Source organism: Spodoptera frugiperda, chromosome 30 (assembly GCF_023101765.2).
Source record: "Spodoptera frugiperda isolate SF20-4 chromosome 30, AGI-APGP_CSIRO_Sfru_2.0, whole genome shotgun sequence".
Classification (NCBI taxonomy): Eukaryota; Metazoa; Arthropoda; class Insecta; order Lepidoptera; family Noctuidae; genus Spodoptera; species Spodoptera frugiperda.
Genome location: NC_064241.1, coordinates 8,163,384 through 8,178,417, shown reverse-complemented (window position 1 = coordinate 8,178,417; position 15,034 = coordinate 8,163,384). Strand labels below are relative to the sequence as shown.

The 15,034-nt window shown below is 33.7% G+C and overlaps 2 protein-coding genes across 10 annotated transcripts in view; both read right to left on the bottom strand.

Annotated features, from left to right (window-relative positions):
• Positions 1–15,034, bottom strand: part of LOC126912804 (uncharacterized) — a 381,241-nt gene that overhangs the window by 189,632 nt on the left and 176,575 nt on the right. The window lies entirely within an intron of this gene.
• LOC118269589 (homeobox protein abdominal-B) overlaps positions 1–15,034 on the bottom strand; it is a 111,579-nt gene that overhangs the window by 51,238 nt on the left and 45,307 nt on the right. For 2 of the 9 annotated variants that reach the window (XM_050706821.1, XM_035584765.2), the window contains exon 1: positions 11,309–11,627. The exons of 6 other annotated variants lie outside the window; for them this stretch is intronic. The gene's annotated coding sequence lies outside the window, so the exon portion shown is untranslated. Of the gene's footprint in view, positions 1–11,308; positions 11,630–15,034 lie in introns of those variants that run through there. One more of the 9 variants, XM_035584763.2, reaches the window with a different exon arrangement.

Here is a 15,034-nt window from a genome sequence, read left to right as displayed (position 1 = left end):
GACATTAAAACTGCTGCTACCTACGTTTTACGACTATTCAATTTGGGGGAAAATCGATTTTATTCGCTTGCTTTTCAATCGATTTACGGGTAAACTCGCTCGAATATTACCGGGTTAGTGTTTGGATATCGATTTTTTTAACCGTAGCGAGGAAGTGGTTGGCGGATACTGTTGGACGCGGAAGAGATGCATGCGGTAAACAACGCTGTTGTAAACTAACGTTTATTTACTTAGGCCTAACTATACGTCAATCGGGGACGTAATTAGAGTCACGCGGGAAGGGTTAAGGTTTTAACAACCTACACGAAAATAGGGATTGAAATTGGATCACTTACCTTACTATAGCTACGTATAAGTAATTTCACTGTCTTCTACAACACTAGAACTGTATTTCAACTTGTGAGTCCACAATAACATTGGTTTAAAATACGCTTTTCACCAATCAAAGTCCATTTAAATGGGAACGCCAGCAGATATAAAATCACTCTTAATTCCAAGTGCGTCCATCGGAGTCATCAACTCGACTGCCACTATGTACGGGCTAACAATTGTATCACATATTTATGCCACTAACAAAACACTAACAAATTGATATGTTTATCTACAAAGGACTATAAATTCATTCATGTCGGGCCCACCCTTTAGTGAAGGGATCCACCCTTCTTATTTAAAAAAATTGCAAAATATTACATAAATAATAAAAAGACCGGCATTCCCCCACGATGCTCCCGTTATCTGTGAGATAGATATAATTTTGGCTAACTCATAGTTCCGGGGAAATGGTCTGTGATGCTTCTTTTGAGATTTAAATTTGTTTCATGCATTATTCATTCCACATAAAACAGAATCTCGTAGCATTTTTAGATGGAAGGATGCGACTTATGTACTCAGAATCTTAGTTATATAATGCTACCTTCTCAAGATAATATATGACACTTATCTCTCTTATTCCAAAAGGTATTTTTACCTAAGTTTTAGATAGATTTAAAATATTTCGTATGAGTGTAGACTTTACTAAGAATAAATAAGATTCAGCTGACGAGCTTTGGCGTTTAGTAGGGACCCACTACCTAATAAGACCAAAGGGTAAAATTCAGACCGGAGTGACGTCTCTAATTAATTTCACAGACCCAGTGACATTTTCCCTCCACAATTACAGTAATAACCCGCACCGTACACAGCCACCCTTTCCCATACATTTCAGAGTTAACCCTAAAATGGAGGACATCGCCATTAAAAAATCAAACTGTGACGGACGAATAGGGGTGTTCTGTGTTTTAATTTAGTATTTTATTTGATGGGAAAAGTTCGAATAGTTCCTGCGTGGGTATATAGTTATTGTTCATATAATAAGCCCCTTGGGCGTCGGGTTAAGACATTATTTTCTTATAACTAGCAAACTGTAATCAGTGCGCTTGAAGCAATAAAATCGAATGAGGATTGTTTGAATCGATTCATTTATTTTTTGCGTCCATCATCTGGTTTCTCAATCAATTTTATTGTATTTTACAAGAGATTGGACGATAATTATACATTCAGTAAATGAACAAGTTGACTCAACATTGATTACTAGTATTTACATTTAAGTGTTAGAATAAAAAAATATTATATTTATGCTATTAAATATTGTACACTGTCAAATCAAGAAAGTCTCATCCTAAACTGAACGGCTATTATATACAGATATTATATAAAGTACCAAATAGAAACAAGAGACTCAGCAGTTTTCTATATATAAATCTGGTTTTTGTTTCCCCAGCTAGGCAGGCCGGCTGTGGGGCCGCTAATTCGGTTCGTTTACGAGCTCCGCCAGATATCCCAGGCCAGATGCCTCTCCCACGCTTCGAACGTCCCTTCACACGAACGTGGGATGCAGTGCGACGAACTGTTACCGTAACGCGTAGGTTTTTCTTGAATGTCGTTTTTTAAACGTTTTCGTTTGACTTGATTTTGAATGATTTTGAGTTACACTTTAATTATTTGCGTATTGTTTTATCGTGAGTTAAAATACCTATATTAGGTAGTAGAATTACTGTATACTGTTTTATAACAATAAAGAAGTCAATTAAACAAATAGGTAATTAACCTTTCTGATCTCCATCTTCCATCTCCTATTTATTGATAAGCTATTTATGATAAAATACTCGAAAAAAAATCCAGCTCAATAAACAGCTCTTGAATTTTATTCATGAAACAATATTTATCTTTACTTAAATACATTTTCGTCACTACAAAAAAAGTAAAGCTCCAATTCATATGAAAGATTTCTTATCTCATGTCGCATCCTCCTACACCTTCCGAGATTCGAATATTATGGTAGAGGTGGACAATTTATCGATTTTATACTGCCCACTATCCAAATGTTTGGAGACATTCTGATTGGGTTTCAAAATATGGAGAGAGCCCACCTCTAACATTTTTAAGTGGTTTTATATGTCCAGGTAATGTGATATGGAAGGAACATTTGTGATAAAAAGTTTTATTGTATTTGTTTTGGTTTCGTTTTCATATATAAGTTGAAATGGATTGTTTCAATTACGGTCTAAAGTTTAGATTACTAGATAATCTGTCTAATGGTTTATTATAGAGAATAGGAAAATAGCACATAACAATATCTTCTATTTCAAAGAATATAAGAGGCTCTACCTTAGTCTATATTCTAAATATACGAGTAGAACTACCTACACGTAGGTATATTTAGCATATAATGGTTATAAATCTGTATATATAGGTATACTACAGAAGGATGGGCCCCTACCCTATACTACTGTAGCATCCAGAGCAGCAACACTTCCAAAATAAACATTTCGTTTACAAAACTAAAAACTAAACACTGTTTATTTACACAACAGATTAGACAAAATCATAAACAGCAACATCAATTCAAAATCAAATAAAACAAGCACTAAAATGTAGACACAACAAAATCTTAAAAAGAAACCGAACGGCCTCGTAGATACGCGATTGGTAATAACTGTAATATTTATCGCAATAATAACACACATTATTAGATTTCACTGCTGCTGCAATCATAACTAGTCAAAGTGAAAGCCAATGAAACTTTAACGTTGAATTAAATAACGTTGTAAAATAGCCACGCGTCAAGCAAATCATAAGCCGTACTAGCTATACGTTATAAATCTCAACTTTTTATGTACCATTAAAACATTTTTATTAGTTATTAACACGTGTTAAATGGTTAAAAGACTAAAACATTTGTAGAAAAGTCGGGTCATTAACATATATGTATGATGTAGCTGGGCGCCTACCGTTTTAACTTCTTGTACACTAATTATGATTCGTATGACAGGGTGGTAAAAATAATCTTGCTGTAAATACTCGGCTTAGGATCTGGTTTAAGTTATAATTCTTGTCAGAACTTAGTCTTGAAGTGAGATGTAATAAACGAAGGTTTTTGGTATTTTACGACCCTGAAGTTATTATTTGGTTATGACTGGATATGTGACAATTTAGAGCGACTAGGATTTATTTCTTTTTTACTTTAAATGTTACAACTCTATCCAGTATTACGATAAATGTATGTTAATGTATCTACACATATATACGTAACATTTGTATACACACGAAACATAAATATTTATCTACACAGTCAATCTACACTACGATAATAACTGTCGAATTCTTAAAAACTTGTATCATAATTCTATAATAGGACCCCATAATTTCATTATGTAGTATAAACTAGCAACTAAACATTTACAAGCGTTACTTAACACGATAATATCAAATTAACATTAATAACCAGCATAAATCAATTATTCGTCTCAAACAGTCATCGACTTTTAAATCGTAATAAAATGTACAAACGGCAGTCAATTTATTTATTGCCTTAAAGTTGTAAAACGATATTACACGCCATAATGACGTGTGTTATTGGCATTTATTTCAACCATTTTACCATCAATGACCACTTATTCAAAGTTTATGTTTATTGTTTAATTAAAAACAAATTAGTTACACATAAACAAACGTTGAAAACAGAAGTAGTGATTCTAGCTGTAGTTCAGTGTGTGCGCACTCTTAGTGACTGACATCAAGTGGAAATATTTCATTTTATACTCACCGAGCGAAATTTTCTCACGAGTAATGTTCACGTTAACGCTTCAGTATGTACCTACCGGCGTTTACATAAACGACCCACGTTCACAACGGCTCGGCGGACACAAGGTTACATTGTTGTCCTCTACACATGGACCGGACCTTATAAATTCACGTCTGATTTATTTATTACTCGCACAAAATGTCAACAATGCAATGTTAAAAGTGAAACTAAAAAGTATTGTACAAGAAAGGGTGTCCGAGCATTGTGCGTGCACCCTGTTATGCAAATGAGTACGCTGAAACCGAAAGTGTAACTACAGCCTAACAAAGGGCCCGGGCTTGCGTAACCTTTACATAAATCGTCGATACGCATTAGGCAAATTGCTTTTGCCTTTATATGTGATCTTGAAAAACCAGACGAAACGAGTCCCAATTCAGCAAAAAATACCCAAATCATCGACTGTATTATCTATCCTTCAGGTCGTTAAAATCCAAAGGGTGAAATTAGCATAATGTTCAAATAACTCTTTCTGGAGAAATATTTTGGCTTTTGTGGTAATTTTACTTTCGTTTTTGGTTGGCAAACGTATTTTAATAACCTATAGTTAGAGCTAAGCGTTTGCAGGAGTCGGTTCCGCGCGTGATTCCAAATAATTTAGATAGCCGAGCACTCGGTGCCGTGTTGTTGTTGTGAACGTTAAAAGTTTTCATGAAGAGAGATCGTGTCGTACATATTTCGATAAGTACGTTACCGGCTCGTGATTTATATTCAGGTGTGTTCGTGTTACCGGATAGTTAAGTTTTTACTGTCACGATAGAGGGCTTGTTGAGTGAAGTCGACGATTTGTTTATCGGTAACGGCGAGGCGACGACAGGCGGCGTCGCGGTATCAAACCTGTATGTAACTCCGATTCTCTTTATGTGTAAGTGTTAAGTTTAGTGCCCCATTTATAGCTTTTTGGTTGTGTCACCGGAGTGGGTAGGTGTGTTTAGAAACTCGTAAGCCGTCTCCGTGAGAAAAAAAAATGTATTTATTTTTATTGGATAGGTAAAGGAAAAGTCCCTTGAGAGTTAATTAAAGAAATTAACAGCGATGCACTTACGTGGTGAATATTAATGAGGGCCTATCATATGTATATTTAAAAAGTACCGTGGTCCACAGAAACGTGCTTAGATACAGCGTGTTTTAAAAACGGGTCGGCAATAATTACAATAGCTACTGATAAATCATCCAAGTATTTGTTCAATACTAAAAAAACTACCCGTATATTGTCTGCAATACCAGTCTACAGTTATACAAAAATGTTTTTCCACTAGTTCTAATAGGTAGGTACCTATCAACTAATGGTATTTTTTAATTATCGTATTGATTTCTGCTGGCCGTTAGAAAACCAGCCTTGAGGACACGGCACTAACGGTAATGGAATGGGAATAGGTAGCATACTCGTATAGTCACGTCAGACGTAAAACAGTCATGCTATTAAGTACATAGGTACATTATCATAATTACTATGTACATAGATACAAACAAGGAGACGAAAAGAGTAACCTATGGAGTTTCTTGCTCGTTCTTCTCCATAGGAATCTACACTTTGGAACGAGCAACTAGCTTCACTAGAGGACTGACCGACAGACAGACGTTATTTATTAATTTTACTATATTTGCTTTGACGTTTAAAAGTGCCTTCCTGATCTAATTGAAATAAATAATTTTGACTTTGAAAAATGAATCGAATAAATTCGTAATGTACCTAACTGAAGTTTAACAAAACATTTAGAAAGACAAGTATGAATATTTACAAACTTAAGTCTTATATTCGTACTGTTCTTAAACATTATCTTTTCATACCATTTTGACAAGGTCTATCACAAGTTTATCTAATTAGAATCACTTGGTAAACAATAGTTCCAAAGAAAAACTTTCTGAAGAATAGGAAGACAATCGAACAATGAACAATTGAACAAGATGCTGGTAAATTAGTTAATTGAAATGCCCTGATTTTTTAATTAAAGTATCCTTCTTTTCTGAAGGAAAATAGGAGAATTTTCCAGAATACCATGACTTATATTTTCAAAGGATTTATGTTTTGCAACAGTAAAATATCCAATACATCATTACATTCTAATTGTTCTTAGATAAGTATTGGTAAATGATAGTATAGACACGATATATGTGGGTAACTCGGCATTGACGTGTTTTAAGCAAACACAGAAACGCATTATTCATTAGTTTTCTTTACATACCTATGCTAAAAACTCCGACAACACCATTTTCTATCGAAGTAGATAAAGAAATGCGACTTGAGTCATACTTCTATTTTTTACAACTGTATTTCCAAGCGTCGAATCGTGACAACCGCAACACGAGCGTCTCAATTCAAGATGGCGACAAAAACCGCACGCAACCATTCATCAGGGGAATTGTCATAAAATAGAATTACTGGACGGATCACAGGCTCATGATTACTATGAATCATCATAAATCAATCCCTCAGTGGCCCGCACCATCTAATTGTTAGATCTCGTAATAAATCAAACTTTTCGGGAGTTTGGGAGTTTCTGTGTGCGGGCAGAGCACAATTTTTTTATAGGTCGACGGTTTTCGGGCGTCGTAAACCATGGCTGAAACTTTCTGACGGATTAACGACGCGGTTCTTAAAGGAATTCGGTCTCGTTCTGTAACGCGATATCCACCTATTTTTGTGAGGAACTGTAATAATAAAATGACCTCAAGGTTTTGGACTGCGGTAACAGATCAAGCGTCTAGAAATCCCAAAAAAACATGGTGAATATTTTGAAAGTTTTTTGAGGTGATTTGCAAGACCAGTGTATTTTATTTTCTTACTTTATGTATTTTATACACATAGATATTGTTGTTCAACATTCTTATAATTATAATAATACCCACAACACTTCAAGCTCAAAGCCATTAACGCCACCTCTGAACCGAAAGTCATTACATTTACAACAACAGTACTAAGAAAATATTATTCAGTTCTTTTATGTAATTAACCTACAATCTAAATAACACTACAACGTTTATTACACGTATTGAAATTACAGAACAAAATAATAAATGCAAGAACAATACCTTACACGGCTGAACCTCCAGCGAAATCCTGATAAACCAAAAGATTTTAATTTAACGCTTGATTACATTTCATTACAGGACACATTGTGTTATAACACGTTGGTACACGCTCGCTATCAATCCAATTTCGTTGTTTAATTACTGTAACCATTCTACTAAACAAACACTTGTGTTGGTAGGGATGTTGGGACGTATGTACCTACGAGGTTACGTGGTTATTTCACACCTACAAACTCATCTTGGAGTTAATCCAACGTAATTGACTCTCGCTGAGAAAGCTATAAATGGTTATTGACTGTGCCAATAAACCCCTCACAATTAATACCTCGACCGGCACTCGTATAAATCTCTATGTATAGTAAAAATCCACCTCTGCTGTAGTGTAAGGGACACCGTTTCCGCCAATGAAGTTATTCCGTTGTGTAAGAATATTCATTTTGTTTCTTTTAAGGTATTGGTTAGGTAATTGTTGAATTGATTTACTATTTGAAAAGTGATTACTACTAATTGATTACGAGCTTTTCAATATTATTTGTTAATGAAAATGGAATTAGGTACAAATGTTCAACCACAATTAATTGACTCAACCAAAGAGACCCACTTTTTCTCTTTTTTAAATGTTCATACGCTAATATATCGCGTTCTTTACACATTTTTTATTTTAAATACCGTAAAACAACAAAATACAGTCGTTTTCTCAAACCGTCTAAAAATGTTCAGTTAAATAAAATAGACACTTCAGTACAAACGTAGCCGACTTTTCCAATATAATTTCGAGCCGCGTTTTTCCTCTAGACACCAACGTATATTTTCCGTGGCATCTCTAAAAGATTCAGGGACATAATTCAGGGGTGGCCATTATCTTTCCAAGTTACGGATACGGGCACACTGAACGACAACGCTCTTAGACCGTAAATAAGTCTGGCGTTTTGAGAGCCTCGCCTAGCATTTTACGTGCATTGGCAAATACTTACGTACAATGCGACAATAAACCTTATGGATTCCCAAATGCGCTAAATAAAGGTCGCCGCCGATACTAAATTATGCTTTATTACTCACACGAAACGGTCCAATTTTCCATGTCAGCTTTCAATACGGGCTTGCAACGCTACGCCAGCAATGGCGACTCACGATTCGAAAACAGATTTATGATCGGCACGATAACGGGCTTGCGATAAAAATTTTACCATACCAAGGAGCACGTAGGTTCCACTACACATACGACAAATTTAGACCGAAGTCAAAGGCACGTCTGCCCTACAAATGTATGGTATGATGAATAAGTCAATTACTGAAATCAAAACAGAATTTTCTTGATGATTTATAATCTTGTTCATAAACAAATAATAAACTTCAACTATAGAATGAGTTCTTCATTAAAACGTAATTTGTTATTTATGATAATGAAAGAAATACATAAGTAGGTATATAGTTTTCTGATATCGATAAATAATAATTGTATTTATAAGTATAACAGCTAGTTCTATAAATCAAATTATGAAACTAATCTAATTTCTATTTCTGACGATTTCTATCGTGAATTTATTCCAAATCAGTATTAATTGAGGAAACGGTTGATTACTGGATATTTCTGTGTATCTACAGTTGAAGTGAGCGTGGTACACGACAGTTGAGTGACCAACTCACGAGCCCGCTTCGTGACAATTAAGCAATCATTATTTATGCATGTTAGATACTTGATAGCAGCAGTCACGATGTAGTTTATAATATTAAACGAACATCCCACATGTTTATTCTCTGAAATCGTAGTGCATTAGCGAGATATAAATTTACATATGTTATAAAAGTATTTTTCTTATTTATTTATTGAAGCTTTATGCGCGATCGTACATTAGGCGGACTTAATGCCATGGCCAGTTTTATATGTATGTGTATCGAATTAAAAATAATGCTTTACATGTACAGTGTGATCTGTAGAAGGACCACAACGTCTGAGTTTGATGATTGTTGATTTAACTGTAGCTACTAATGTAAAATTTTTCATTTGGGAAAATCTTTTGTAAGCTGTCCAGCCAAGGAAAAAGGCAGAGATATTTGATAATTGAACATGCAACAAATGTACCTGTAACATGTAATTCACATAGTACACGCAGACGTAAACATAACCAACAAAAGTAAATGTGACATCCCACCAAATGACATAAATCACTGTGTGACCGCTACGTACAATTACTAACACCCACACTCAGGATACAGGCGATAACTAGGAAGATGATCACAACACTAGCCAACCCGACTAGAAACTATAAATAAAAGATGAAAGGCCGCCGCAAACACACGAGGTCGAGTGCGCGGGCGCGGGTAAAGCGATTCTGTTTGCAGCTTAGTCACAAGTCACAATGCGTAGGTATATACGGCCTTATGCTGTATGTTAAGTAGGCGCATACGAGTCAAAGCCTATAGCCGTCATACTGAAGATAAAGAAAGCTGGTACCTATGTAACGTGGTTTTATTAACGAAAAATTGGCTATAAGTTTAGTATATATCATTAACGGTTTGCATAATACCTTTGTCTGTTGTAGATAAAAATCTATTTAGAATTTGAAAAAAAAACTAAATTCTACACGTAAGGAATTTGACTTAAATCAGCATTTATTTTATATATTTTATACAAAATCGCATGTCTGTCTTTATTCTCAAGATGCAAGTAAAAGTGATAAAAACCCTTAAGTAAAAGAAAGAAAAGTGTAGGTACCCAATATTTAACTCTTCATTTACTTTTTTAAAATGAAAATATTGTCCCAGTTTCAATAGATTGAGGACGAGGCCGACAGATCTTTAGCTGAGCATTTATTCCATGCCATGTTGAAAATAACAATTTTTCCTTAAGTAATTTCTTTAACTATAATTAAAGAAATTACATAGCTATTGGACTTATCATATTCAATTGGATATCTTGCCACGCTACGTGGGCAATCTGTTGCTATGTAATTTTTATTCCTATCTTTCTTCATAACATACATATATTATGTAGATATATGTAAGTATGTACCTATATACCCACTCTCAGCAAAAAGAAATTAACAATACACCATGCAATAAACAAATTTCTTATTAAAAAAATCTTATTCATTGATTTGTATTGATACTTATTTATTTGGAGCAAGGTTTTCACTCATTTGGAACCCTGAATAATTTCTCTAAAAGAAATAATTAAACATTTAGTAGGTCTAACAAACCAGGTAAACTTTAAATTATTTACTGAAATAAAGTGTGTTAGGTAGGTAGTTAATCGTTTTGAGCAAAACCCAACATGTTATAAAGTTATTAGAAGACATGACAAGACTTCAGGAGAACCTAGTAATAAACCAAATACACAACTCTGTATGAATATATCCAGCATATATCTATGTATTTTATTATTATATAAAATAGTATTTATTTATCCTAAAATCGAGGCCTTGAATCATACTTTTTAACCACTTTTAAGTGACGCTGCGTCGCTGCGTGGCTTTGATAAAGGTAGACTGTTGTAAATTTTTTTATGTTGAATTTTGTCTTATATATTGTTGAAAATTATTTATATTTTACCGATACATTATTTCTGTTTTTTATACTTAAGTTGAATATAAACATTTTTATTAAATCATGTTTGTGTATCGTTTATACTTTTTCTAAACCTCTTTCAGTAATAATTATATTGAAATCAATTTTATATAACGTTTTCTTTTTCCTAAAATTCTTCAGTAACAAAGTTTCAGGCTATAATTTGGATATAATTAATTATATTTCTTAAAACTAGAATATATAATACCATAATGCTATCACCACACAGCAGTTCTTTATACTTAGAGTTTAAGATTAAAAATGTATTCAACAAATATTTTACTGGAATACATTTCTGATATATTCCACAAACCAGTTTCTGTATGGAAAACTTATTGATCCATTTTAGATTTTAGCTGTTCTAGTATTTTGTGAGTAGGTACAGATGCTTTTCAAAAAATATTAGTTTGTATATATACTAATATTATACAAAAATCAATAATATGTTTCTACCGACGCGACGGCAACGCACATTTTCAGAAAATAAATTATAAAAACATTTCAAAATGAAAACATCAAAGCAATTAATATAAAAACCAGGCACGCTTATTTTAAAAATTGTAACATCAAATCATAAAAATTACTCACTAGCAATCCATAAATCTCCTAATTCTTCTGGCACATAATGACTCTGAGTCATAACTGTGTAATGAAGTTATAAACATGCAACTATACTCATGTAGCACTCTGTGAAAATCAATGTCCGAGTAAAACGAGCGATAAGGAGGCAGACGGCGCACGATTCGAAACAACGATGATTTCCCATGGAAAACAGTTTGTACTCTTATCGATTTATTGTAACACCGTATTTGAAATTTAAAAATTAAACTTTAGAACGAGTCCGCCGCCATCTTGGTCCGGCGTGCGTAAACGCCTGCGCGCCGCGACCACCGCGAAATTACAGCCGGCGCGCGCTCCACCGCTCGCGCGTTTAAAAATAAAATAAAGTTAAAACAACGTCATTTTGTGCACGTGTGTGTGAGAGGGCCGGTATTTATTTATAGGCTAGTAGCTATGTAAATAACGAACGACCGAGTCCGGTCCAGCATTTCTTGTGGTTTGCAAAACGTCTTAATTCGAACGTGCTCGTAGCAATTCCCGCAACCTACTTTGTGCCTGGACCCGATGACGTGACTACTTTATTATTCTTACAACCTACTCGTAAAGCTATAGGTAGATACATATATGAGTCGGTAACCTTCACTAAATTCCAATGACTTGCCAGCAGAGAACAGACTCATGGTCGATTGGTGGAATATTAATCGACTGACTTGTTCGATGAGAAAAAAGCAAAACGATAGCAATGGATTAAATTGAATTTTTTGTGCCTCAATTTATAAATCGATTATATTATTCTTCTGATATGAATCTTAAATCAAATTAAAATAAGTGATTGTCGATTGTGATTGTAGTTTCGAAACACTTCAATAATATAGATCATGTATACCACATACATGATATGTAGGGTATCTACCTATCTTCCTACATATTTACATTTTTAACATTAATACTCAGTTGACAATAACTGATACTCTTCTAATTGATATTCTTATAAATAAAAACCTGTATAATTTGTAGCTCTTCAAATATAAATTAACTGAAAACTTCATCCCACATACCTATTGCATTCATTATGTTCATTTTTGAAGAAGTGGGCTGAGGTACGTATATATGCTTTCCCATATTGTAAAAATACTTTCAATTAATTAACAATTTAAAACATAAATAAATAACTTTATATACATATCTACAACCTCTCGGTTGTCTATCATGGGGGTAGGCAAAGACTTGGAGATAAGAACGTAAGTACCTAATTACTAGTTCCATAGTACGTAGTAAGTAGTGAGTACTTTTAAGTTAGTTTATGTAAATTAACAGTTTAATTAGTAACCATACTAACCAATAATCTTAACATTTGGATTTTGAAACTTATAAACCTCCTATTAGGTTACATAATACATTGCTATCTAAGCAATATTTCAACACAACATATCTAACGCTTGACGCAGTAACCGTATGTAACATTATTTCAAGCGACACGTGTTTTCATGTATTGTATGTTAGTATGTACCTAAACATGAATCAGAAGTGACTCAAAGAACATTTTCTTTCTTTTTCAATCTTTATCAGGTCGATATTGGTTAAAATACGATCATATAAAAAAGGTTTTTGAAATTAAAAAAGAAATAACCAAAATATACAACCAACAACAAAAGTAAGAAAAGCAAAGAATTTTATATTACAAGAATCTTTACCAGGCGCCGTGCGCGAGTTTAATTACACAAACAAACGTTGTCTATTCATTTTCATTATGCTATAACTTTAATATTAACATTTATAAATGTTTCTAGCTTATTATAAGCGTTTATAAAGGTTAGGTCAGACTAGCGCGGCGCTCGGATTAAGCCGAGCGAGATATTGCAAGGCGATATTTCAGAGCGGCGCGGGCGGCCGGTCAATGAACTCGACGCCCCACGCCACTGCTTTACCAGGGTTGCCAGATGCATTCGTTTACTTTATCTAGCTCCAGATACTGTGACATGTAAAAATACAATACTTTAGTGAATACTCTTGAAGCATGTTCAAAGAATGTACTATTCAAATTTCGGATTTTTAGGTCGTCTTTTAGACACCACGTAAAGAATATTACTGTTACTTTGTCAACATTATTATTATTGAGCATATTTATATATTAAAATTAATTTGTAATTTCAAAACATTTTTCAAAACATTCAATTATTTTCCTGTAAAACTATTAAAACTAAAGTGCTACGAAATTTCGTAGCCACTTCGTAGCAAATTCAAAACATTAAAAATTACACTGGAACTACTTAATACGAAACACTGTTGCTTTAATTGTTACTACTATACAATATATAAGTTACACTGAATACTTGACGACCCTACCACAACTCCTTCGACCGCTTTTTAATTTTACTTTGCAGCTGACACACGCCTGTATAAACACTCCCTTAAACATACAGTCATATATGCCCCAACACCTTTTAAAATCGTCGGTTGTAAGAATGATGTATAAGCTCAACAATACTGTGATACTAATTGGCGGAAATATATTGAAGCCAGCTGAATATACGGGTACCTATTGTTAAAAATACGGCTCATACTTGGATGCTACGAAAAAATTCAATCGCGTAATTTCGCGTATATTTATTTTTATTCCTAGTTATGAGCAGAGTAGTATTATAATAATTATTATTTTTAGTCCAATAATCGCTTTTTCCATAAAAGCACGCTCAAGTAATACGGTTTTATAAACAGTTTACCGACACAGATAACCTATACTTAGATAATGAAAATTTATTATCATTAGATTTTCACCTTGTTGCTGATAATCTCTATAATAAATGGTTGAGTGCTTTACGCCACTAGAATTCGTTATTAACGTACCTATTGCTATAAGTTAAATATATAATTGACTACGTTTAAAATATGGACTGTCATAAGAAAAAAAATATCTTGCGAATCAAGATTTGTATCTGTAGAGTCGTAAAAATTCTATGTAATAATTAATTATATAAAAAAATAACTGAAATTCCACAAAAATCGTACATCTCAATCTAAAAACAGGTAGAAATAACATTAAATCAACGGAAAACGAAAGCCGTTTGAGTATTTTTTTTCTTTCAGAGTTAATTTCATAGCTTGTTCATTTTTTGTTGTAGACATTTATCTTGTAGTGAGGATCAAAATATTTGATCTCGCTGTCGTGTTTTGTTGCATCCCCCGGTAACTAAGGTGGCGTGTTCCCCTTCGAAGAATCTCCCTCCCTTCGAAAACAATAAATATGTCAGTGCAGGATATTACGCGACGTTAAGACGTGGCCTGTCTTAGCTAAATTATTACGCTGCAACTTTTCCCGATGAGTTCTCCGCTCCAACTAATAACTTTTTACTTTTTATTGCTCCGAGGATTAAGCGGAGATGTCTCATTTTATTTTTAGGACGTAGATTATATTTTGTTGTGTTTTGGGACGCTCAGGATTTTTTGTTTACTCCAAAGTATAAACTGGTAGAGCCGGATTATACCCATGCATTTAATGAGCTTTTGAAATTATAATCATGTGAAGTAAATATACATATTTAGGTATTATGTTCATCAAATATTTTAATTGAACGAAGTTATCGTGTATACTTATAGTGTGATAAATATGTAGATAACTATTTGACAACATAATGTGCTCTATCAATATTAAAAGGACCACATTAAGTATATTTACCTAGACTACAAGTTTTGAAAACCAACCAGCTGTCTTACTTATTTGGATTATGAATAGGTATTAATAAAAAAATGCTA